This window comes from Pleurodeles waltl, unplaced genomic scaffold (assembly GCF_031143425.1).
Source record: "Pleurodeles waltl isolate 20211129_DDA unplaced genomic scaffold, aPleWal1.hap1.20221129 scaffold_162, whole genome shotgun sequence".
Classification (NCBI taxonomy): Eukaryota; Metazoa; Chordata; class Amphibia; order Caudata; family Salamandridae; genus Pleurodeles; species Pleurodeles waltl.
Window position 1 is genome coordinate 448,226 of NW_027149868.1, and position 22,164 is coordinate 470,389.

Sequence of the window (22,164 nt, forward strand, 5' to 3'; positions counted from 1 at the left end):
AAGGTTGACTCTAGAATGAATAATTCCCCACACACAACAGCTAGATGCAATCGAAAAAAGCCAGAGTATTCAAGGCAACTGGTTCAGGATACATCAAAGAAGGATATGGTTGAGTGCCGCTTCCACATCTTGTGAGATGACTTAAGGTACCCCTGCTCTTTTTTGCAGGACACACAGCTATGTTACATTAGCATGTAAAGCGTTGAGATCTAGATGCATCTACGGCTAGGGGCGGCATGTTAATTCTGGGTTTTAGTCCATTTCATTCTCAGTTATGTGGGGGAAAAAATGGCACGATCTTTCTTAGAGAGGTGAATGGTATGCCCTGATTTCTTTTGCATGGCTAAATGTATGGGGTGTGGGTTTAATCACTGGGAAAGAGCAGTCTTCTGACCATTATAACTGCAGACGATTTTAATCCAGCGAGGCAACCGTACTGTATTGATATTCCAACATGAGAACAGCATTTTTGCTACCTTCCCTCTTCATGGTGTGTAGACGCATTTGTTAGCGGTTTCGAGCAGCCTTCTTAGCGCAGTAGGCAGCGCGTCAGTCTCATAATCTGAAGGTCCTGAGTTCGATCCTCAGAGAGGGCATTGCAGTGTTTCTTTTGTCAAGAGAAACATCTCAGATTTTCTCCAAATCTGTAAACTATTACTCCACATCACATCTTGCTCAGTTTTAAGGAGTTGGTGTCTTTGTAGATTCCCTCTTTCATTTCCATGGCCACTCTCATTGTAGGTGAGTTTTAGCTGGGTCGGCTGCCGAAACATCTACCTTGGTACAATGAAACTGGAAGTCTTCCAAGTGCCTTCATATATTTAGTCAAGGCTTTGGAATGAATTCTGATCTGCAGGTCCTTGTTTACTTCTCTTCCAACATCCCTCAGAAATGACTATGTGGTCAATTTCATTGGAAAGCAGAAGAAGTCTACCCTTCTGTCCTAGCATTTATTTGGAGCTAGGGAAATGTTTCTCAATCAGAGGGGCACATAATGTTTTAACAAGAGAGAAAGCAGCTATGGAAAACAAAAAAGGGGAAACTCCTCCGAGCCGGATTTGAACCAGCGACCTAAGGATTTCTGTTTCTCCACTACAGTCCTCCGCTCTCCCAACTGAGCTATCGGAGGATTGGGCAGTACAGCTTTCCATGCTGCATTCATCTTTCTTTCAATAATGGTTGCGGCGGGAGTGGGGTGGGAGTACTGCAGTCTAATCTTGAAAATCATGAATATGACCTGCAGCTTGCTCTACAAATTGCCACTTCCTAGAGTGCATTCTCAGCTACATCTTATCACCATAAAGGGGGACTGCTTACCTACCTGAATGTGCTGTGCTGGCGTGAAGGAAAGCAGGGGACCTAGAATTAGACATCCTACAGAAAGGAGTTTTCCTGAAAGGGCATGGGGCCGAGGAATCCACAGCCCTTTGGAAGCATTTCTGGCAAAAGGATGACAGCATGGGAACATGAAGGAAAGGACAGAAAGTTAGGAGAGTCATTACTCCGTACGGAGCATGAAGAACATGCATTTTTAATGCTTCTGTGAAAGGAACTGGAAAAGCAAAACCAGTAGATTAATGGACCATTCAGAAGTGATTAGGATGAAGAAAACATTCTGTTTTTCTTAAACCTTCTGGTAAGAGTCTCTGGTTTAGAGGAAGAATTCAAATAAATGACCAAGACAGCTGTGCCCGTTTTCTATACTAAGAATGCCAAGATAAATCTCCACTTTGGTTTCTTATGGAAGCAAGATTATTTTTTTCTATAAACACGGGAAATGAGATAGCCCCATTTCAAAAGGTTTTGCAAGGCGAAGAAAGTGGGGTTCTGGCACCAGCTGCATGACATCTCACTTCGTTAGTCATGATGCCAGCCTAGCTATCTGTCAAAAGGCAAGATTAGCATGGCGAAAAGCTGGAGATGCCGGGGATTGAACCCGGGGCCTCATACATGCTAAGCATGCGCTCTACCACTGAGCTACATCCCCACATCCTGTAGAGGGTGGTCTTGCTCCACACATGGAAAGCTGGAATTCTATTGAACGTACATTCACCACATATGACACTGGAATGGGAAGCGTCAGGTGTGGAATTCCACATGACTTACAGCTGGATTTTCTAGCACCGTTTTTTATGGAATAAGGTTGACTCTAGAATGAATAATTCCCCACACACAACAGCTAGATGCAATCGAAAAAAGCCAGAGTATTCAAGGCAACTGGTTCAGGATACATCAAAGAAGGATATGGTTGAGTGCCGCTTCCACATCTTGTGAGATGACTTAAGGTACCCCTGCTCTTTTTTGCAGGACACACAGCTATGTTACATTAGCATGTAAAGCGTTGAGATCTAGATGCATCTACGGCTAGGGGCGGCATGTTAATTCTGGGTTTTAGTCCATTTCATTCTCAGTTATGTGGGGGAAAAAATGGCACGATCTTTCTTAGAGAGGTGAATGGTATGCCCTGATTTCTTTTGCATGGCTAAATGTATGGGGTGTGGGTTTAATCACTGGGAAAGAGCAGTCTTCTGACCATTATAACTGCAGACGATTTTAATCCAGCGAGGCAACCGTACTGTATTGATATTCCAACATGAGAACAGCATTTTTGCTACCTTCCCTCTTCATGGTGTGTAGACGCATTTGTTAGCGGTTTCGAGCAGCCTTCTTAGCGCAGTAGGCAGCGCGTCAGTCTCATAATCTGAAGGTCCTGAGTTCGATCCTCAGAGAGGGCATTGCAGTGTTTCTTTTGTCAAGAGAAACATCTCAGATTTTCTCCAAATCTGTAAACTATTACTCCACATCGCATCTTGCTCAGTTTTAAGGAGTTGGTGTCTTTGTAGATTCCCTCTTTCATTTCCATGGCCACTCCCATTGTAGGTGAGTTTTAGCTGGGTCGGCTGCCGAAACATCTACCTTGGTACAATGAAACTGGAAGTCTTCCAAGTGCCTTCATATATTTAGTCAAGGCTTTGGAATGAATTCTGATCTGCAGGTCCTTGTTTACTTCTCTTCCAACATCCCTCAGAAATGACTATGTGGTCAATTTCATTGGAAAGCAGAAGAAGTCTACCCTTCTGTCCTAGCATTTATTTGGAGCTAGGGAAATGTTTCTCAATCAGAGGGGCACATAATGTTTTAACAAGAGAGAAAGCAGCTATGGAAAACAAAAAAGGGGAAACTCCTCCGAGCCGGATTTGAACCAGCGACCTAAGGATTTCTGTTTCTCCACTACAGTCCTCCGCTCTCCCAACTGAGCTATCGGAGGATTGGGCAGTACAGCTTTCCATGCTGCATTCATCTTTCTTTCAATAATGGTTGCGGCGGGAGTGGGGTGGGAGTACTGCAGTCTAATCTTGAAAATCATGAATATGACCTGCAGCTTGCTCTACAAATTGCCACTTCCTAGAGTGCATTCTCAGCTACATCTTATCACCATAAAGGGGGACTGCTTACCTACCTGAATGTGCTGTGCTGGCGTGAAGGAAAGCAGGGGACCTAGAATTAGACATCCTACAGAAAGGAGTTTTCCTGAAAGGGCATGGGGCCGAGGAATCCACAGCCCTTTGGAAGCATTTCTGGCAAAAGGATGACAGCATGGGAACATGAAGGAAAGGACAGAAAGTTAGGAGAGTCATTACTCCGTACGGAGCATGAAGAACATGCATTTTTAATGCTTCTGTGAAAGGAACTGGAAAAGCAAAACCAGTAGATTAATGGACCATTCAGAAGTGATTAGGATGAAGAAAACATTCTGTTTTTCTTAAACCTTCTGGTAAGAGTCTCTGGTTTAGAGGAAGAATTCAAATAAATGACCAAGACAGCTGTGCCCGTTTTCTATACTAAGAATGCCAAGATAAATCTCCACTTTGGTTTCTTATGGAAGCAAGATTATTTTTTTCTATAAACACGGGAAATGAGATAGCCCCATTTCAAAAGGTTTTGCAAGGCGAAGAAAGTGGGGTTCTGGCACCAGCTGCATGACATCTCACTTCGTTAGTCATGATGCCAGCCTAGCTATCTGTCAAAAGGCAAGATTAGCATGGCGAAAAGCTGGAGATGCCGGGGATTGAACCCGGGGCCTCATACATGCTAAGCATGCGCTCTACCACTGAGCTACATCCCCACATCCTGTAGAGGGTGGTCTTGCTCCACACATGGAAAGCTGGAATTCTATTGAACGTACATTCACCACATATGACACTGGAATGGGAAGCGTCAGGTGTGGAATTCCACATGACTTACAGCTGGATTTTCTAGCACCGTTTTTTATGGAATAAGGTTGACTCTAGAATGAATAATTCCCCACACACAACAGCTAGATGCAATCGAAAAAAGCCAGAGTATTCAAGGCAACTGGTTCAGGATACATCAAAGAAGGATATGGTTGAGTGCCGCTTCCACATCTTGTGAGATGACTTAAGGTACCCCTGCTCTTTTTTGCAGGACACACAGCTATGTTACATTAGCATGTAAAGCGTTGAGATCTAGATGCATCTACGGCTAGGGGCGGCATGTTAATTCTGGGTTTTAGTCCATTTCATTCTCAGTTATGTGGGGGAAAAAATGGCACGATCTTTCTTAGAGAGGTGAATGGTATGCCCTGATTTCTTTTGCATGGCTAAATGTATGGGGTGTGGGTTTAATCACTGGGAAAGAGCAGTCTTCTGACCATTATAACTGCAGACGATTTTAATCCAGCGAGGCAACCGTACTGTATTGATATTCCAACATGAGAACAGCATTTTTGCTACCTTCCCTCTTCATGGTGTGTAGACGCATTTGTTAGCGGTTTCGAGCAGCCTTCTTAGCGCAGTAGGCAGCGCGTCAGTCTCATAATCTGAAGGTCCTGAGTTCGATCCTCAGAGAGGGCATTGCAGTGTTTCTTTTGTCAAGAGAAACATCTCAGATTTTCTCCAAATCTGTAAACTATTACTCCACATCGCATCTTGCTCAGTTTTAAGGAGTTGGTGTCTTTGTAGATTCCCTCTTTCATTTCCATGGCCACTCTCATTGTAGGTGAGTTTTAGCTGGGTCGGCTGCCGAAACATCTACCTTGGTACAATGAAACTGGAAGTCTTCCAAGTGCCTTCATATATTTAGTCAAGGCTTTGGAATGAATTCTGATCTGCAGGTCCTTGTTTACTTCTCTTCCAACATCCCTCAGAAATGACTATGTGGTCAATTTCATTGGAAAGCAGAAGAAGTCTACCCTTCTGTCCTAGCATTTATTTGGAGCTAGGGAAATGTTTCTCAATCAGAGGGGCACATAATGTTTTAACAAGAGAGAAAGCAGCTATGGAAAACAAAAAAGGGGAAACTCCTCCGAGCCGGATTTGAACCAGCGACCTAAGGATTTCTGTTTCTCCACTACAGTCCTCCGCTCTCCCAACTGAGCTATCGGAGGATTGGGCAGTACAGCTTTCCATGCTGCATTCATCTTTCTTTCAATAATGGTTGCGGCGGGAGTGGGGTGGGAGTACTGCAGTCTAATCTTGAAAATCATGAATATGACCTGCAGCTTGCTCTACAAATTGCCACTTCCTAGAGTGCATTCTCAGCTACATCTTATCACCATAAAGGGGGACTGCTTACCTACCTGAATGTGCTGTGCTGGCGTGAAGGAAAGCAGGGGACCTAGAATTAGACATCCTACAGAAAGGAGTTTTCCTGAAAGGGCATGGGGCCGAGGAATCCACAGCCCTTTGGAAGCATTTCTGGCAAAAGGATGACAGCATGGGAACATGAAGGAAAGGACAGAAAGTTAGGAGAGTCATTACTCCGTACGGAGCATGAAGAACATGCATTTTTAATGCTTCTGTGAAAGGAACTGGAAAAGCAAAACCAGTAGATTAATGGACCATTCAGAAGTGATTAGGATGAAGAAAACATTCTGTTTTTCTTAAACCTTCTGGTAAGAGTCTCTGGTTTAGAGGAAGAATTCAAATAAATGACCCAAGACAGCTGTGCCCGTTTTCTATACTAAGAATGCCAAGATAAATCTCCACTTTGGTTTCTTATGGAAGCAAGATTATTTTTTTCTATAAACACGGGAAATGAGATAGCCCCATTTCAAAAGGTTTTGCAAGGCGAAGAAAGTGGGGTTCTGGCACCAGCTGCATGACATCTCACTTCGTTAGTCATGATGCCAGCATAGCTATCTGTCAAACGGCAAGATTAGCATGGCGAAAAGCTGGAGATGCCGGGGATTGAACCCGGGGCCTCATACATGCTAAGCATGCGCTCTACCACTGAGCTACATCCCCACATCCTGTAGAGGGTGGTCTTGCTCCACACATGGAAAGCTGGAATTCTATTGAACGTACATTCACCACATATGACACTGGAATGGGAAGCGTCAGGTGTGGAATTCCACATGACTTACAGCTGGATTTTCTAGCACCGTTTTTTATGGAATAAGGTTGACTCTAGAATGAATAATTCCCCACACACAACAGCTAGATGCAATCGAAAAAAGCCAGAGTATTCAAGGCAACTGGTTCAGGATACATCAAAGAAGGATATGGTTGAGTGCCGCTTCCACATCTTGTGAGATGACTTAAGGTACCCCTGCTCTTTTTTGCAGGACACACAGCTATGTTACATTAGCATGTAAAGCGTTGAGATCTAGATGCATCTACGGCTAGGGGCGGCATGTTAATTCTGGGTTTTAGTCCATTTCATTCTCAGTTATGTGGGGGAAAAAATGGCACGATCTTTCTTAGAGAGGTGAATGGTATGCCCTGATTTCTTTTGCATGGCTAAATGTATGGGGTGTGGGTTTAATCACTGGGAAAGAGCAGTCTTCTGACCATTATAACTGCAGACGATTTTAATCCAGCGAGGCAACCGTACTGTATTGATATTCCAACATGAGAACAGCATTTTTGCTACCTTCCCTCTTCATGGTGTGTAGACGCATTTGTTAGCGGTTTCGAGCAGCCTTCTTAGCGCAGTAGGCAGCGCGTCAGTCTCATAATCTGAAGGTCCTGAGTTCGATCCTCAGAGAGGGCATTGCAGTGTTTCTTTTGTCAAGAGAAACATCTCAGATTTTCTCCAAATCTGTAAACTATTACTCCACATCACATCTTGCTCAGTTTTAAGGAGTTGGTGTCTTTGTAGATTCCCTCTTTCATTTCCATGGCCACTCTCATTGTAGGTGAGTTTTAGCTGGGTCGGCTGCCGAAACATCTACCTTGGTACAATGAAACTGGAAGTCTTCCAAGTGCCTTCATATATTTAGTCAAGGCTTTGGAATGAATTCTGATCTGCAGGTCCTTGTTTACTTCTCTTCCAACATCCCTCAGAAATGACTATGTGGTCAATTTCATTGGAAAGCAGAAGAAGTCTACCCTTCTGTCCTAGCATTTATTTGGAGCTAGGGAAATGTTTCTCAATCAGAGGGGCACATAATGTTTTAACAAGAGAGAAAGCAGCTATGGAAAACAAAAAAGGGGAAACTCCTCCGAGCCGGATTTGAACCAGCGACCTAAGGATTTCTGTTTCTCCACTACAGTCCTCCGCTCTCCCAACTGAGCTATCGGAGGATTGGGCAGTACAGCTTTCCATGCTGCATTCATCTTTCTTTCAATAATGGTTGCGGCGGGAGTGGGGTGGGAGTACTGCAGTCTAATCTTGAAAATCATGAATATGACCTGCAGCTTGCTCTACAAATTGCCACTTCCTAGAGTGCATTCTCAGCTACATCTTATCACCATAAAGGGGGACTGCTTACCTACCTGAATGTGCTGTGCTGGCGTGAAGGAAAGCAGGGGACCTAGAATTAGACATCCTACAGAAAGGAGTTTTCCTGAAAGGGCATGGGGCCGAGGAATCCACAGCCCTTTGGAAGCATTTCTGGCAAAAGGATGACAGCATGGGAACATGAAGGAAAGGACAGAAAGTTAGGAGAGTCATTACTCCGTACGGAGCATGAAGAACATGCATTTTTAATGCTTCTGTGAAAGGAACTGGAAAAGCAAAACCAGTAGATTAATGGACCATTCAGAAGTGATTAGGATGAAGAAAACATTCTGTTTTTCTTAAACCTTCTGGTAAGAGTCTCTGGTTTAGAGGAAGAATTCAAATAAATGACCAAGACAGCTGTGCCCGTTTTCTATACTAAGAATGCCAAGATAAATCTCCACTTTGGTTTCTTATGGAAGCAAGATTATTTTTTTCTATAAACACGGGAAATGAGATAGCCCCATTTCAAAAGGTTTTGCAAGGCGAAGAAAGTGGGGTTCTGGCACCAGCTGCATGACATCTCACTTCGTTAGTCATGATGCCAGCCTAGCTATCTGTCAAAAGGCAAGATTAGCATGGCGAAAAGCTGGAGATGCCGGGGATTGAACCCGGGGCCTCATACATGCTAAGCATGCGCTCTACCACTGAGCTACATCCCCACATCCTGTAGAGGGTGGTCTTGCTCCACACATGGAAAGCTGGAATTCTATTGAACGTACATTCACCACATATGACACTGGAATGGGAAGCGTCAGGTGTGGAATTCCACATGACTTACAGCTGGATTTTCTAGCACCGTTTTTTATGGAATAAGGTTGACTCTAGAATGAATAATTCCCCACACACAACAGCTAGATGCAATCGAAAAAAGCCAGAGTATTCAAGGCAACTGGTTCAGGATACATCAAAGAAGGATATGGTTGAGTGCCGCTTCCACATCTTGTGAGATGACTTAAGGTACCCCTGCTCTTTTTTGCAGGACACACAGCTATGTTACATTAGCATGTAAAGCGTTGAGATCTAGATGCATCTACGGCTAGGGGCGGCATGTTAATTCTGGGTTTTAGTCCATTTCATTCTCAGTTATGTGGGGGAAAAAATGGCACGATCTTTCTTAGAGAGGTGAATGGTATGCCCTGATTTCTTTTGCATGGCTAAATGTATGGGGTGTGGGTTTAATCACTGGGAAAGAGCAGTCTTCTGACCATTATAACTGCAGACGATTTTAATCCAGCGAGGCAACCGTACTGTATTGATATTCCAACATGAGAACAGCATTTTTGCTACCTTCCCTCTTCATGGTGTGTAGACGCATTTGTTAGCGGTTTCGAGCAGCCTTCTTAGCGCAGTAGGCAGCGCGTCAGTCTCATAATCTGAAGGTCCTGAGTTCGATCCTCAGAGAGGGCATTGCAGTGTTTCTTTTGTCAAGAGAAACATCTCAGATTTTCTCCAAATCTGTAAACTATTACTCCACATCGCATCTTGCTCAGTTTTAAGGAGTTGGTGTCTTTGTAGATTCCCTCTTTCATTTCCATGGCCACTCCCATTGTAGGTGAGTTTTAGCTGGGTCGGCTGCCGAAACATCTACCTTGGTACAATGAAACTGGAAGTCTTCCAAGTGCCTTCATATATTTAGTCAAGGCTTTGGAATGAATTCTGATCTGCAGGTCCTTGTTTACTTCTCTTCCAACATCCCTCAGAAATGACTATGTGGTCAATTTCATTGGAAAGCAGAAGAAGTCTACCCTTCTGTCCTAGCATTTATTTGGAGCTAGGGAAATGTTTCTCAATCAGAGGGGCACATAATGTTTTAACAAGAGAGAAAGCAGCTATGGAAAACAAAAAAGGGGAAACTCCTCCGAGCCGGATTTGAACCAGCGACCTAAGGATTTCTGTTTCTCCACTACAGTCCTCCGCTCTCCCAACTGAGCTATCGGAGGATTGGGCAGTACAGCTTTCCATGCTGCATTCATCTTTCTTTCAATAATGGTTGCGGCGGGAGTGGGGTGGGAGTACTGCAGTCTAATCTTGAAAATCATGAATATGACCTGCAGCTTGCTCTACAAATTGCCACTTCCTAGAGTGCATTCTCAGCTACATCTTATCACCATAAAGGGGGACTGCTTACCTACCTGAATGTGCTGTGCTGGCGTGAAGGAAAGCAGGGGACCTAGAATTAGACATCCTACAGAAAGGAGTTTTCCTGAATGGGCATGGGGCCGAGGAATCCACAGCCCTTTGGAAGCATTTCTGGCAAAAGGATGACAGCATGGGAACATGAAGGAAAGGACAGAAAGTTAGGAGAGTCATTACTCCGTACGGAGCATGAAGAACATGCATTTTTAATGCTTCTGTGAAAGGAACTGGAAAAGCAAAACCAGTAGATTAATGGACCATTCAGAAGTGATTAGGATGAAGAAAACATTCTGTTTTTCTTAAACCTTCTGGTAAGAGTCTCTGGTTTAGAGGAAGAATTCAAATAAATGACCAAGACAGCTGTGCCCGTTTTCTATACTAAGAATGCCAAGATAAATCTCCACTTTGGTTTCTTATGGAAGCAAGATTATTTTTTTCTATAAACACGGGAAATGAGATAGCCCCATTTCAAAAGGTTTTGCAAGGCGAAGAAAGTGGGGTTCTGGCACCAGCTGCATGACATCTCACTTCGTTAGTCATGATGCCAGCATAGCTATCTGTCAAACGGCAAGATTAGCATGGCGAAAAGCTGGAGATGCCGGGGATTGAACCCGGGGCCTCATACATGCTAAGCATGCGCTCTACCACTGAGCTACATCCCCACATCCTGTAGAGGGTGGTCTTGCTCCACACATGGAAAGCTGGAATTCTATTGAACGTACATTCACCACATATGACACTGGAATGGGAAGCGTCAGGTGTGGAATTCCACATGACTTACAGCTGGATTTTCTAGCACCGTTTTTTATGGAATAAGGTTGACTCTAGAATGAATAATTCCCCACACACAACAGCTAGATGCAATCGAAAAAAGCCAGAGTATTCAAGGCAACTGGTTCAGGATACATCAAAGAAGGATATGGTTGAGTGCCGCTTCCACATCTTGTGAGATGACTTAAGGTACCCCTGCTCTTTTTTGCAGGACACACAGCTATGTTACATTAGCATGTAAAGCGTTGAGATCTAGATGCATCTACGGCTAGGGGCGGCATGTTAATTCTGGGTTTTAGTCCATTTCATTCTCAGTTATGTGGGGGAAAAAATGGCACGATCTTTCTTAGAGAGGTGAATGGTATGCCCTGATTTCTTTTGCATGGCTAAATGTATGGGGTGTGGGTTTAATCACTGGGAAAGAGCAGTCTTCTGACCATTATAACTGCAGACGATTTTAATCCAGCGAGGCAACCGTACTGTATTGATATTCCAACATGAGAACAGCATTTTTGCTACCTTCCCTCTTCATGGTGTGTAGACGCATTTGTTAGCGGTTTCGAGCAGCCTTCTTAGCGCAGTAGGCAGCGCGTCAGTCTCATAATCTGAAGGTCCTGAGTTCGATCCTCAGAGAGGGCATTGCAGTGTTTCTTTTGTCAAGAGAAACATCTCAGATTTTCTCCAAATCTGTAAACTATTACTCCACATCGCATCTTGCTCAGTTTTAAGGAGTTGGTGTCTTTGTAGATTCCCTCTTTCATTTCCATGGCCACTCCCATTGTAGGTGAGTTTTAGCTGGGTCGGCTGCCGAAACATCTACCTTGGTACAATGAAACTGGAAGTCTTCCAAGTGCCTTCATATATTTAGTCAAGGCTTTGGAATGAATTCTGATCTGCAGGTCCTTGTTTACTTCTCTTCCAACATCCCTCAGAAATGACTATGTGGTCAATTTCATTGGAAAGCAGAAGAAGTCTACCCTTCTGTCCTAGCATTTATTTGGAGCTAGGGAAATGTTTCTCAATCAGAGGGGCACATAATGTTTTAACAAGAGAGAAAGCAGCTATGGAAAACAAAAAAGGGGAAACTCCTCCGAGCCGGATTTGAACCAGCGACCTAAGGATTTCTGTTTCTCCACTACAGTCCTCCGCTCTCCCAACTGAGCTATCGGAGGATTGGGCAGTACAGCTTTCCATGCTGCATTCATCTTTCTTTCAATAATGGTTGCGGCGGGAGTGGGGTGGGAGTACTGCAGTCTAATCTTGAAAATCATGAATATGACCTGCAGCTTGCTCTACAAATTGCCACTTCCTAGAGTGCATTCTCAGCTACATCTTATCACCATAAAGGGGGACTGCTTACCTACCTGAATGTGCTGTGCTGGCGTGAAGGAAAGCAGGGGACCTAGAATTAGACATCCTACAGAAAGGAGTTTTCCTGAATGGGCATGGGGCCGAGGAATCCACAGCCCTTTGGAAGCATTTCTGGCAAAAGGATGACAGCATGGGAACATGAAGGAAAGGACAGAAAGTTAGGAGAGTCATTACTCCGTACGGAGCATGAAGAACATGCATTTTTAATGCTTCTGTGAAAGGAACTGGAAAAGCAAAACCAGTAGATTAATGGACCATTCAGAAGTGATTAGGATGAAGAAAACATTCTGTTTTTCTTAAACCTTCTGGTAAGAGTCTCTGGTTTAGAGGAAGAATTCAAATAAATGACCAAGACAGCTGTGCCCGTTTTCTATACTAAGAATGCCAAGATAAATCTCCACTTTGGTTTCTTATGGAAGCAAGATTATTTTTTTCTATAAACACGGGAAATGAGATAGCCCCATTTCAAAAGGTTTTGCAAGGCGAAGAAAGTGGGGTTCTGGCACCAGCTGCATGACATCTCACTTCGTTAGTCATGATGCCAGCATAGCTATCTGTCAAACGGCAAGATTAGCATGGCGAAAAGCTGGAGATGCCGGGGATTGAACCCGGGGCCTCATACATGCTAAGCATGCGCTCTACCACTGAGCTACATCCCCACATCCTGTAGAGGGTGGTCTTGCTCCACACATGGAAAGCTGGAATTCTATTGAACGTACATTCACCACATATGACACTGGAATGGGAAGCGTCAGGTGTGGAATTCCACATGACTTACAGCTGGATTTTCTAGCACCGTTTTTTATGGAATAAGGTTGACTCTAGAATGAATAATTCCCCACACACAACAGCTAGATGCAATCGAAAAAAGCCAGAGTATTCAAGGCAACTGGTTCAGGATACATCAAAGAAGGATATGGTTGAGTGCCGCTTCCACATCTTGTGAGATGACTTAAGGTACCCCTGCTCTTTTTTGCAGGACACACAGCTATGTTACATTAGCATGTAAAGCGTTGAGATCTAGATGCATCTACGGCTAGGGGCGGCATGTTAATTCTGGGTTTTAGTCCATTTCATTCTCAGTTATGTGGGGGAAAAAATGGCACGATCTTTCTTAGAGAGGTGAATGGTATGCCCTGATTTCTTTTGCATGGCTAAATGTATGGGGTGTGGGTTTAATCACTGGGAAAGAGCAGTCTTCTGACCATTATAACTGCAGACGATTTTAATCCAGCGAGGCAACCGTACTGTATTGATATTCCAACATGAGAACAGCATTTTTGCTACCTTCCCTCTTCATGGTGTGTAGACGCATTTGTTAGCGGTTTCGAGCAGCCTTCTTAGCGCAGTAGGCAGCGCGTCAGTCTCATAATCTGAAGGTCCTGAGTTCGATCCTCAGAGAGGGCATTGCAGTGTTTCTTTTGTCAAGAGAAACATCTCAGATTTTCTCCAAATCTGTAAACTATTACTCCACATCGCATCTTGCTCAGTTTTAAGGAGTTGGTGTCTTTGTAGATTCCCTCTTTCATTTCCATGGCCACTCCCATTGTAGGTGAGTTTTAGCTGGGTCGGCTGCCGAAACATCTACCTTGGTACAATGAAACTGGAAGTCTTCCAAGTGCCTTCATATATTTAGTCAAGGCTTTGGAATGAATTCTGATCTGCAGGTCCTTGTTTACTTCTCTTCCAACATCCCTCAGAAATGACTATGTGGTCAATTTCATTGGAAAGCAGAAGAAGTCTACCCTTCTGTCCTAGCATTTATTTGGAGCTAGGGAAATGTTTCTCAATCAGAGGGGCACATAATGTTTTAACAAGAGAGAAAGCAGCTATGGAAAACAAAAAAGGGGAAACTCCTCCGAGCCGGATTTGAACCAGCGACCTAAGGATTTCTGTTTCTCCACTACAGTCCTCCGCTCTCCCAACTGAGCTATCGGAGGATTGGGCAGTACAGCTTTCCATGCTGCATTCATCTTTCTTTCAATAATGGTTGCGGCGGGAGTGGGGTGGGAGTACTGCAGTCTAATCTTGAAAATCATGAATATGACCTGCAGCTTGCTCTACAAATTGCCACTTCCTAGAGTGCATTCTCAGCTACATCTTATCACCATAAAGGGGGACTGCTTACCTACCTGAATGTGCTGTGCTGGCGTGAAGGAAAGCAGGAGACCTAGAATTAGACATCCTACAGAAAGGAGTTTTCCTGAATGGGCATGGGGCCGAGGAATCCACAGCCCTTTGGAAGCATTTCTGGCAAAAGGATGACAGCATGGGAACATGAAGGAAAGGACAGAAAGTTAGGAGAGTCATTACTCCGTACGGAGCATGAAGAACATGCATTTTTAATGCTTGTGTGAAAGGAACTGGAAAAGCAAAACCAGTAGATTAATGGACCATTCAGAAGTGATTAGGATGAAGAAAACATTCTGTTTTTCTTAAACCTTCTGGTAAGAGTCTCTGGTTTAGAGGAAGAATTCAAATAAATGACCAAGACAGCTGTGCCCGTTTTCTATACTAAGAATGCCAAGATAAATCTCCACTTTGGTTTCTTATGGAAGCAAGATTATTTTTTTCTATAAACACGGGAAATGAGATAGCCCCATTTCAAAAGGTTTTGCAAGGCGAAGAAAGTGGGGTTCTGGCACCAGCTGCATGACATCTCACTTCGTTAGTCATGATGCCAGCATAGCTATCTGTCAAACGGCAAGATTAGCATGGCGAAAAGCTGGAGATGCCGGGGATTGAACCCGGGGCCTCATACATGCTAAGCATGCGCTCTACCACTGAGCTACATCCCCACATCCTGTAGAGGGTGGTCTTGCTCCACACATGGAAAGCTGGAATTCTATTGAACGTACATTCACCACATATGACACTGGAATGGGAAGCGTCAGGTGTGGAATTCCACATGACTTACAGCTGGATTTTCTAGCACCGTTTTTTATGGAATAAGGTTGACTCTAGAATGAATAATTCCCCACACACAACAGCTAGATGCAATCGAAAAAAGCCAGAGTATTCAAGGCAACTGGTTCAGGATACATCAAAGAAGGATATGGTTGAGTGCCGCTTCCACATCTTGTGAGATGACTTAAGGTACCCCTGCTCTTTTTTGCAGGACACACAGCTATGTTACATTAGCATGTAAAGCGTTGAGATCTAGATGCATCTACGGCTAGGGGCGGCATGTTAATTCTGGGTTTTAGTCCATTTCATTCTCAGTTATGTGGGGGAAAAAATGGCACGATCTTTCTTAGAGAGGTGAATGGTATGCCCTGATTTCTTTTGCATGGCTAAATGTATGGGGTGTGGGTTTAATCACTGGGAAAGAGCAGTCTTCTGACCATTATAACTGCAGACGATTTTAATCCAGCGAGGCAACCGTACTGTATTGATATTCCAACATGAGAACAGCATTTTTGCTACCTTCCCTCTTCATGGTGTGTAGACGCATTTGTTAGCGGTTTCGAGCAGCCTTCTTAGCGCAGTAGGCAGCGCGTCAGTCTCATAATCTGAAGGTCCTGAGTTCGATCCTCAGAGAGGGCATTGCAGTGTTTCTTTTGTCAAGAGAAACATCTCAGATTTTCTCCAAATCTGTAAACTATTACTCCACATCACATCTTGCTCAGTTTTAAGGAGTTGGTGTCTTTGTAGATTCCCTCTTTCATTTCCATGGCCACTCTCATTGTAGGTGAGTTTTAGCTGGGTCGGCTGCCGAAACATCTACCTTGGTACAATGAAACTGGAAGTCTTCCAAGTGCCTTCATATATTTAGTCAAGGCTTTGGAATGAATTCTGATCTGCAGGTCCTTGTTTACTTCTCTTCCAACATCCCTCAGAAATGACTATGTGGTCAATTTCATTGGAAAGCAGAAGAAGTCTACCCTTCTGTCCTAGCATTTATTTGGAGCTAGGGAAATGTTTCTCAATCAGAGGGGCACATAATGTTTTAACAAGAGAGAAAGCAGCTATGGAAAACAAAAAAGGGGAAACTCCTCCGAGCCGGATTTGAACCAGCGACCTAAGGATTTCTGTTTCTCCACTACAGTCCTCCGCTCTCCCAACTGAGCTATCGGAGGATTGGGCAGTACAGCTTTCCATGCTGCATTCATCTTTCTTTCAATAATGGTTGCGGCGGGAGTGGGGTGGGAGTACTGCAGTCTAATCTTGAAAATCATGAATATGACCTGCAGCTTGCTCTACAAATTGCCACTTCCTAGAGTGCATTCTCAGCTACATCTTATCACCATAAAGGGGGACTGCTTACCTACCTGAATGTGCTGTGCTGGCGTGAAGGAAAGCAGGGGACCTAGAATTAGACATCCTACAGAAAGGAGTTTTCCTGAAAGGGCATGGGGCCGAGGAATCCACAGCCCTTTGGAAGCATTTCTGGCAAAAGGATGACAGCATGGGAACATGAAGGAAAGGACAGAAAGTTAGGAGAGTCATTACTCCGTACGGAGCATGAAGAACATGCATTTTTAATGCTTCTGTGAAAGGAACTGGAAAAGCAAAACCAGTAGATTAATGGACCATTCAGAAGTGATTAGGATGAAGAAAACATTCTGTTTTTCTTAAACCTTCTGGTAAGAGTCTCTGGTTTAGAGGAAGAATTCAAATAAATGACCAAGACAGCTGTGCCCGTTTTCTATACTAAGAATGCCAAGATAAATCTCCACTTTGGTTTCTTATGGAAGCAAGATTATTTTTTTCTATAAACACGGGAAATGAGATAGCCCCATTTCAAAAGGTTTTGCAAGGCGAAGAAAGTGGGGTTCTGGCACCAGCTGCATGACATCTCACTTCGTTAGTCATGATGCCAGCCTAGCTATCTGTCAAAAGGCAAGATTAGCATGGCGAAAAGCTGGAGATGCCGGGGATTGAACCCGGGGCCTCATACATGCTAAGCATGCGCTCTACCACTGAGCTACATCCCCACATCCTGTAGAGGGTGGTCTTGCTCCACACATGGAAAGCTGGAATTCTATTGAACGTACATTCACCACATATGACACTGGAATGGGAAGCGTCAGGTGTGGAATTCCACATGACTTACAGCTGGATTTTCTAGCACCGTTTTTTATGGAATAAGGTTGACTCTAGAATGAATAATTCCCCACACACAACAGCTAGATGCAATCGAAAAAAGCCAGAGTATTCAAGGCAACTGGTTCAGGATACATCAAAGAAGGATATGGTTGAGTGCCGCTTCCACATCTTGTGAGATGACTTAAGGTACCCCTGCTCTTTTTTGCAGGACACACAGCTATGTTACATTAGCATGTAAAGCGTTGAGATCTAGATGCATCTACGGCTAGGGGCGGCATGTTAATTCTGGGTTTTAGTCCATTTCATTCTCAGTTATGTGGGGGAAAAAATGGCACGATCTTTCTTAGAGAGGTGAATGGTATGCCCTGATTTCTTTTGCATGGCTAAATGTATGGGGTGTGGGTTTAATCACTGGGAAAGAGCAGTCTTCTGACCATTATAACTGCAGACGATTTTAATCCAGCGAGGCAACCGTACTGTATTGATATTCCAACATGAGAACAGCATTTTTGCTACCTTCCCTCTTCATGGTGTGTAGACGCATTTGTTAGCGGTTTCGAGCAGCCTTCTTAGCGCAGTAGGCAGCGCGTCAGTCTCATAATCTGAAGGTCCTGAGTTCGATCCTCAGAGAGGGCATTGCAGTGTTTCTTTTGTCAAGAGAAACATCTCAGATTTTCTCCAAATCTGTAAACTATTACTCCACATCGCATCTTGCTCAGTTTTAAGGAGTTGGTGTCTTTGTAGATTCCCTCTTTCATTTCCATGGCCACTCCCATTGTAGGTGAGTTTTAGCTGGGTCGGCTGCCGAAACATCTACCTTGGTACAATGAAACTGGAAGTCTTCCAAGTGCCTTCATATATTTAGTCAAGGCTTTGGAATGAATTCTGATCTGCAGGTCCTTGTTTACTTCTCTTCCAACATCCCTCAGAAATGACTATGTGGTCAATTTCATTGGAAAGCAGAAGAAGTCTACCCTTCTGTCCTAGCATTTATTTGGAGCTAGGGAAATGTTTCTCAATCAGAGGGGCACATAATGTTTTAACAAGAGAGAAAGCAGCTATGGAAAACAAAAAAGGGGAAACTCCTCCGAGCCGGATTTGAACCAGCGACCTAAGGATTTCTGTTTCTCCACTACAGTCCTCCGCTCTCCCAACTGAGCTATCGGAGGATTGGGCAGTACAGCTTTCCATGCTGCATTCATCTTTCTTTCAATAATGGTTGCGGCGGGAGTGGGGTGGGAGTACTGCAGTCTAATCTTGAAAATCATGAATATGACCTGCAGCTTGCTCTACAAATTGCCACTTCCTAGAGTGCATTCTCAGCTACATCTTATCACCATAAAGGGGGACTGCTTACCTACCTGAATGTGCTGTGCTGGCGTGAAGGAAAGCAGGGGACCTAGAATTAGACATCCTACAGAAAGGAGTTTTCCTGAATGGGCATGGGGCCGAGGAATCCACAGCCCTTTGGAAGCATTTCTGGCAAAAGGATGACAGCATGGGAACATGAAGGAAAGGACAGAAAGTTAGGAGAGTCATTACTCCGTACGGAGCATGAAGAACATGCATTTTTAATGCTTCTGTGAAAGGAACTGGAAAAGCAAAACCAGTAGATTAATGGACCATTCAGAAGTGATTAGGATGAAGAAAACATTCTGTTTTTCTTAAACCTTCTGGTAAGAGTCTCTGGTTTAGAGGAAGAATTCAAATAAATGACCAAGACAGCTGTGCCCGTTTTCTATACTAAGAATGCCAAGATAAATCTCCACTTTGGTTTCTTATGGAAGCAAGATTATTTTTTTCTATAAACACGGGAAATGAGATAGCCCCATTTCAAAAGGTTTTGCAAGGCGAAGAAAGTGGGGTTCTGGCACCAGCTGCATGACATCTCACTTCGTTAGTCATGATGCCAGCATAGCTATCTGTCAAACGGCAAGATTAGCATGGCGAAAAGCTGGAGATGCCGGGGATTGAACCCGGGGCCTCATACATGCTAAGCATGCGCTCTACCACTGAGCTACATCCCCACATCCTGTAGAGGGTGGTCTTGCTCCACACATGGAAAGCTGGAATTCTATTGAACGTACATTCACCACATATGACACTGGAATGGGAAGCGTCAGGTGTGGAATTCCACATGACTTACAGCTGGATTTTCTAGCACCGTTTTTTATGGAATAAGGTTGACTCTAGAATGAATAATTCCCCACACACAACAGCTAGATGCAATCGAAAAAAGCCAGAGTATTCAAGGCAACTGGTTCAGGATACATCAAAGAAGGATATGGTTGAGTGCCGCTTCCACATCTTGTGAGATGACTTAAGGTACCCCTGCTCTTTTTTGCAGGACACACAGCTATGTTACATTAGCATGTAAAGCGTTGAGATCTAGATGCATCTACGGCTAGGGGCGGCATGTTAATTCTGGGTTTTAGTCCATTTCATTCTCAGTTATGTGGGGGAAAAAATGGCACGATCTTTCTTAGAGAGGTGAATGGTATGCCCTGATTTCTTTTGCATGGCTAAATGTATGGGGTGTGGGTTTAATCACTGGGAAAGAGCAGTCTTCTGACCATTATAACTGCAGACGATTTTAATCCAGCGAGGCAACCGTACTGTATTGATATTCCAACATGAGAACAGCATTTTTGCTACCTTCCCTCTTCATGGTGTGTAGACGCATTTGTTAGCGGTTTCGAGCAGCCTTCTTAGCGCAGTAGGCAGCGCGTCAGTCTCATAATCTGAAGGTCCTGAGTTCGATCCTCAGAGAGGGCATTGCAGTGTTTCTTTTGTCAAGAGAAACATCTCAGATTTTCTCCAAATCTGTAAACTATTACTCCACATCGCATCTTGCTCAGTTTTAAGGAGTTGGTGTCTTTGTAGATTCCCTCTTTCATTTCCATGGCCACTCCCATTGTAGGTGAGTTTTAGCTGGGTCGGCTGCCGAAACATCTACCTTGGTACAATGAAACTGGAAGTCTTCCAAGTGCCTTCATATATTTAGTCAAGGCTTTGGAATGAATTCTGATCTGCAGGTCCTTGTTTACTTCTCTTCCAACATCCCTCAGAAATGACTATGTGGTCAATTTCATTGGAAAGCAGAAGAAGTCTACCCTTCTGTCCTAGCATTTATTTGGAGCTAGGGAAATGTTTCTCAATCAGAGGGGCACATAATGTTTTAACAAGAGAGAAAGCAGCTATGGAAAACAAAAAAGGGGAAACTCCTCCGAGCCGGATTTGAACCAGCGACCTAAGGATTTCTGTTTCTCCACTACAGTCCTCCGCTCTCCCAACTGAGCTATCGGAGGATTGGGCAGTACAGCTTTCCATGCTGCATTCATCTTTCTTTCAATAATGGTTGCGGCGGGAGTGGGGTGGGAGTACTGCAGTCTAATCTTGAAAATCATGAATATGACCTGCAGCTTGCTCTACAAATTGCCACTTCCTAGAGTGCATTCTCAGCTACATCTTATCACCATAAAGGGGGACTGCTTACCTACCTGAATGTGCTGTGCTGGCGTGAAGGAAAGCAGGGGACCTAGAATTAGACATCCTACAGAAAGGAGTTTTCCTGAATGGGCATGGGGCCGAGGAATCCACAGCCCTTTGGAAGCATTTCTGGCAAAAGGATGACAGCATGGGAACATGAAGGAAAGGACAGAAAGTTAGGAGAGTCATTACTCCGTACGGAGCATGAAGAACATGCATTTTTAATGCTTCTGTGAAAGGAACTGGAAAAGCAAAACCAGTAGATTAATGGACCATTCAGAAGTGATTAGGATGAAGAAAACATTCTGTTTTTCTTAAACCTTCTGGTAAGAGTCTCTGGTTTAGAGGAAGAATTCAAATAAATGACCAAGACAGCTGTGCCCGTTTTCTATACTAAGAATGCCAAGATAAATCTCCACTTTGGTTTCTTATGGAAGCAAGATTATTTTTTTCTATAAACACGGGAAATGAGATAGCCCCATTTCAAAAGGTTTTGCAAGGCGAAGAAAGTGGGGTTCTGGCACCAGCTGCATGACATCTCACTTCGTTAGTCATGATGCCAGCATAGCTATCTGTCAAACGGCAAGATTAGCATGGCGAAAAGCTGGAGATGCCGGGGATTGAACCCGGGGCCTCATACATGCTAAGCATGCGCTCTACCACTGAGCTACATCCCCACATCCTGTAGAGGGTGGTCTTGCTCCACACATGGAAAGCTGGAATTCTATTGAACGTACATTCACCACATATGACACTGGAATGGGAAGCGTCAGGTGTGGAATTCCACATGACTTACAGCTGGATTTTCTAGCACCGTTTTTTATGGAATAAGGTTGACTCTAGAATGAATAATTCCCCACACACAACAGCTAGATGCAATCGAAAAAAGCCAGAGTATTCAAGGCAACTGGTTCAGGATACATCAAAGAAGGATATGGTTGAGTGCCGCTTCCACATCTTGTGAGATGACTTAAGGTACCCCTGCTCTTTTTTGCAGGACACACAGCTATGTTACATTAGCATGTAAAGCGTTGAGATCTAGATGCATCTACGGCTAGGGGCGGCATGTTAATTCTGGGTTTTAGTCCATTTCATTCTCAGTTATGTGGGGGAAAAAATGGCACGATCTTTCTTAGAGAGGTGAATGGTATGCCCTGATTTCTTTTGCATGGCTAAATGTATGGGGTGTGGGTTTAATCACTGGGAAAGAGCAGTCTTCTGACCATTATAACTGCAGACGATTTTAATCCAGCGAGGCAACCGTACTGTATTGATATTCCAACATGAGAACAGCATTTTTGCTACCTTCCCTCTTCATGGTGTGTAGACGCATTTGTTAGCGGTTTCGAGCAGCCTTCTTAGCGCAGTAGGCAGCGCGTCAGTCTCATAATCTGAAGGTCCTGAGTTCGATCCTCAGAGAGGGCATTGCAGTGTTTCTTTTGTCAAGAGAAACATCTCAGATTTTCTCCAAATCTGTAAACTATTACTCCACATCGCATCTTGCTCAGTTTTAAGGAGTTGGTGTCTTTGTAGATTCCCTCTTTCATTTCCATGGCCACTCCCATTGTAGGTGAGTTTTAGCTGGGTCGGCTGCCGAAACAT

At 44.0% G+C, this 22,164-nt stretch overlaps 21 non-coding genes across 21 annotated transcripts; 11 read left to right on the top strand and 10 right to left on the bottom strand.

Moving 5' to 3' along the window:
• The first annotated feature begins 523 nt into the window (after nt 1-523).
• TRNAM-CAU (transfer RNA methionine (anticodon CAU)) lies at nt 524-596 on the top strand. Its single transcript has one exon. It is a non-coding gene; the product is annotated as a tRNA-Met (tRNA).
• Nucleotides 597-1,915: 1,319 nt separating this feature from the next.
• On the bottom strand, nt 1,916-1,987 carry TRNAA-AGC (transfer RNA alanine (anticodon AGC)). The gene has a single exon. It is a non-coding gene; the product is annotated as a tRNA-Ala (tRNA).
• Nucleotides 1,988-2,662: 675 nt separating this feature from the next.
• TRNAM-CAU (transfer RNA methionine (anticodon CAU)) lies at nt 2,663-2,735 on the top strand. The gene has a single exon. It is a non-coding gene; the product is annotated as a tRNA-Met (tRNA).
• A 1,319-nt stretch (nt 2,736-4,054) lies between these two features.
• Nucleotides 4,055-4,126, bottom strand: TRNAA-AGC (transfer RNA alanine (anticodon AGC)). Its single transcript has one exon. It is a non-coding gene; the product is annotated as a tRNA-Ala (tRNA).
• Nucleotides 4,127-4,801: 675 nt separating this feature from the next.
• On the top strand, nt 4,802-4,874 carry TRNAM-CAU (transfer RNA methionine (anticodon CAU)). The gene has a single exon. It is a non-coding gene; the product is annotated as a tRNA-Met (tRNA).
• A 1,320-nt stretch (nt 4,875-6,194) lies between these two features.
• On the bottom strand, nt 6,195-6,266 carry TRNAA-AGC (transfer RNA alanine (anticodon AGC)). Its single transcript has one exon. It is a non-coding gene; the product is annotated as a tRNA-Ala (tRNA).
• Nucleotides 6,267-6,941: 675 nt separating this feature from the next.
• Nucleotides 6,942-7,014, top strand: TRNAM-CAU (transfer RNA methionine (anticodon CAU)). Its single transcript has one exon. It is a non-coding gene; the product is annotated as a tRNA-Met (tRNA).
• Nucleotides 7,015-8,333: 1,319 nt separating this feature from the next.
• Nucleotides 8,334-8,405, bottom strand: TRNAA-AGC (transfer RNA alanine (anticodon AGC)). The gene has a single exon. It is a non-coding gene; the product is annotated as a tRNA-Ala (tRNA).
• Nucleotides 8,406-9,080: 675 nt separating this feature from the next.
• TRNAM-CAU (transfer RNA methionine (anticodon CAU)) lies at nt 9,081-9,153 on the top strand. The gene has a single exon. It is a non-coding gene; the product is annotated as a tRNA-Met (tRNA).
• A 1,319-nt stretch (nt 9,154-10,472) lies between these two features.
• On the bottom strand, nt 10,473-10,544 carry TRNAA-AGC (transfer RNA alanine (anticodon AGC)). Its single transcript has one exon. It is a non-coding gene; the product is annotated as a tRNA-Ala (tRNA).
• A 675-nt stretch (nt 10,545-11,219) lies between these two features.
• On the top strand, nt 11,220-11,292 carry TRNAM-CAU (transfer RNA methionine (anticodon CAU)). The gene has a single exon. It is a non-coding gene; the product is annotated as a tRNA-Met (tRNA).
• Nucleotides 11,293-12,611: 1,319 nt separating this feature from the next.
• TRNAA-AGC (transfer RNA alanine (anticodon AGC)) lies at nt 12,612-12,683 on the bottom strand. The gene has a single exon. It is a non-coding gene; the product is annotated as a tRNA-Ala (tRNA).
• Nucleotides 12,684-13,358: 675 nt separating this feature from the next.
• On the top strand, nt 13,359-13,431 carry TRNAM-CAU (transfer RNA methionine (anticodon CAU)). The gene has a single exon. It is a non-coding gene; the product is annotated as a tRNA-Met (tRNA).
• A 1,319-nt stretch (nt 13,432-14,750) lies between these two features.
• On the bottom strand, nt 14,751-14,822 carry TRNAA-AGC (transfer RNA alanine (anticodon AGC)). The gene has a single exon. It is a non-coding gene; the product is annotated as a tRNA-Ala (tRNA).
• Nucleotides 14,823-15,497: 675 nt separating this feature from the next.
• Nucleotides 15,498-15,570, top strand: TRNAM-CAU (transfer RNA methionine (anticodon CAU)). The gene has a single exon. It is a non-coding gene; the product is annotated as a tRNA-Met (tRNA).
• A 1,319-nt stretch (nt 15,571-16,889) lies between these two features.
• TRNAA-AGC (transfer RNA alanine (anticodon AGC)) lies at nt 16,890-16,961 on the bottom strand. Its single transcript has one exon. It is a non-coding gene; the product is annotated as a tRNA-Ala (tRNA).
• A 675-nt stretch (nt 16,962-17,636) lies between these two features.
• Nucleotides 17,637-17,709, top strand: TRNAM-CAU (transfer RNA methionine (anticodon CAU)). Its single transcript has one exon. It is a non-coding gene; the product is annotated as a tRNA-Met (tRNA).
• A 1,319-nt stretch (nt 17,710-19,028) lies between these two features.
• TRNAA-AGC (transfer RNA alanine (anticodon AGC)) lies at nt 19,029-19,100 on the bottom strand. The gene has a single exon. It is a non-coding gene; the product is annotated as a tRNA-Ala (tRNA).
• A 675-nt stretch (nt 19,101-19,775) lies between these two features.
• On the top strand, nt 19,776-19,848 carry TRNAM-CAU (transfer RNA methionine (anticodon CAU)). Its single transcript has one exon. It is a non-coding gene; the product is annotated as a tRNA-Met (tRNA).
• A 1,319-nt stretch (nt 19,849-21,167) lies between these two features.
• Nucleotides 21,168-21,239, bottom strand: TRNAA-AGC (transfer RNA alanine (anticodon AGC)). Its single transcript has one exon. It is a non-coding gene; the product is annotated as a tRNA-Ala (tRNA).
• Nucleotides 21,240-21,914: 675 nt separating this feature from the next.
• Nucleotides 21,915-21,987, top strand: TRNAM-CAU (transfer RNA methionine (anticodon CAU)). The gene has a single exon. It is a non-coding gene; the product is annotated as a tRNA-Met (tRNA).
• The last annotated feature ends 177 nt before the right edge of the window (nt 21,988-22,164 follow it).